Here is a 2,511-nt window from a genome sequence, read left to right as displayed (position 1 = left end):
AAAGGGGTAATGGTTTTAAACTAAACCAGGGTAGGTTTAGACTGGATATAAGGAAGAAATTATTTACAATGAGGGTGGTAAAACACTGGAACAGGTTGCCCAGAGAGGGGGTGGAGGCCCCATCCCTGGAAACATTCCAGGCCAGGTTGGATGGGTCTCTGAGCAACCTGATCTAGTTAACGGTGTCCCTGCTCCCTGCAGGGGGGTTGGACTAGATGACCTCTAGATACCTTCCAACCCAAAACATTCTATGATTCTGTGATCTACAGCATGACTGACAATCTTCTGGCCTTCCTTGCAAGCTCTCACTGTCCACAGATGATGTCCCCAAAGAAGCTTGTTCTTAACCTTTCCCCAAAAAGCTCATTTCAGTCCCGTGCATGTTGCTAGGCAGGCAAAGACCCTGAAAACATGGCAAAAGTTGGGAAGGAGGCAGAGGGGTTGCTATGAGATGGTGGTTCTTCTATCACCAAAGCATTCAGAGTGAGGGAGGCTCACCCGTTGCTGCCCCTAAGGGCTTCTTGGGTCTCCCTCAGCACCACTCATTGCCTTTCCTTGGGTGATATACGGCACATATCTCTTGGAGGTGTGAGGTAAACAGGAGCAGGCTTTTGAATGATGCCCTGGTGACAGGAGTCTTTCCAGACCAGGAGGAAAATGTGGAGCATGAGATTCAGGACTTGAAAGGTAAGGATTTGATAACTCCAACTTGAAAAGCTTTGTGGATGGCAGTTTATTAATCTCTTTTCCTTGAATGATAACCCTGGCCAGCAGTTTATCTTAAAGTAACTTACAGAGTAGCCTCATTTCACTGAGGAGGAAAGGGATGAAGACACAAAGAATGAAAGGCCATGCACAAGGCCACTGAGCAGAAGACTGGCAGAGGTGGGAAAAAGCCCAAGTTGTTTTTTATCCATCAGGTCATACAGCCCTAGAACTATATGTGGCTTGTGAGAGAAAGGCTGAAAGGACAAAAAAAATAATCACAGGGGCTGCGAGGAAGCCACAGACCCTCTATGGGAGGCTGCCGTTGATGCAGGCTTACATCTGCCTTGGGTGCAGATGATGGGAATCTTCCAATGCCGTTTCCCTGTGGATGAATACAAGCAAGTGGCCAGCCCCAGGCATTGCACTTGCCTGTGAGATATAGTTTGTGCATCTCAGCCTGGGCTGCTGCTCCCACCAGGTCCCCAAATTGGACACATGGAACAGGGCAGCTCAGAGACTGAGCCACGTTTGGGGGCTGCCTCCAGGCAGTTGCCACCTTTCCTCGCTAGCCCCTGACAAAGCAAATGACAGCTCAGGCTTGTCGCTGTCAAAGGCAGCATTTTAGCACTCTGTGGCTGCGAGCAATCTTAGTGCATCATGTGCCACCAGCCAGGCCCTGGCTGTAATCTAAACCAAGGTTGAATGTATCCTTGATTCTGCCCTGGCAGGAGACGAGAGGATCTTGTGCCATCCCAATCTTTGCATGCGTGAAAAGAAGCATGGTGGTTGCTTGCTTAAAGTTATTTTTGATTTGGAGTAGTGTTAAACAGGCTGAGCAAGTGTAGCAGAGAGTCACCCTTGGATAAAGGCAACCTAAAAAGACTTTCCCAGGGAGACAAATCCCAAATCTGGCAGTTATAAAGCTGCTACAGCTGTCGGATAGGTTTCTAGGAAAAACAACAGGACAGTGAGGCAGGGTTGACAGCTGAACTGGTACAGGTGATGGAAAGCGATGCTGCCTCACCAGGGACTGTGGTGACCATCAGCTTCTCCTAGGCTGTAAAAAAGCCAAATTGCATGCCAGAGCATGCTTCGGGACAAAGCTGATTTGGGAGCCGAATGCACCAGGATATCCGCTGGTGAGCACAACTGGATTTTCCATCTGGAAGGCATGACTGTCTGGCCCAGAAGCCAATTTAAAGTACAAATTAGATCTGGCTGTTTGTCAGAGTCTCCTCCCCGAAACGCAATAAGGACAGGGTGGTTATATAATATAAACCATTCTTCGTAATTTAGTGGTCCTGAAACAACAAACAAGCCAAGGGGGGAAAAAAACGTTTTGCAGAAGTATTCAAAGCCGAAGGATTCGGGCCTGAGGAATTCAGTCCATATGATCCGGCAGAGATGTGTGCTGCTATTCCTGTACGTCTTGAAAGGAAACTGCCACCAGATCCTCTGCTATTTTCTGTTCAGAGCGCCCTACTGATAGGCGTGATATTTCAGCCACCGCGCTAACCCCTGCGCTCCAAATATGCAGGGACAGTTGTGCAAGTGGCCAAGCACCGTTTCCTGCCACCGAGGAGGGGCACCGGTGGGAGGCAGCTCTCCCCTCGCTGACGCACAGCAGAGCCCTCGAGAAAAGCAAACCAAACCTCCGTGGATAGCGTGGGTTATGGTGGCTTTGCCCTGATCATCACAAAGTCCGTGGTGCTGTACGTTACCTGTGCAGGACGCTGCCTGACATGGGCAGGATGGGTGTTTGCAAGGTGGGTAGTGGGCAACCGCCTGCGAAGGGGGGCTCTC

Source organism: Egretta garzetta, unplaced genomic scaffold (assembly GCF_000687185.1).
Source record: "Egretta garzetta isolate BGI_Z169 unplaced genomic scaffold, ASM68718v1 scaffold204, whole genome shotgun sequence".
NCBI classification, from domain to species: domain Eukaryota; kingdom Metazoa; phylum Chordata; class Aves; order Pelecaniformes; family Ardeidae; genus Egretta; species Egretta garzetta.
Note: the sequence above shows the minus strand (reverse complement) of the source record.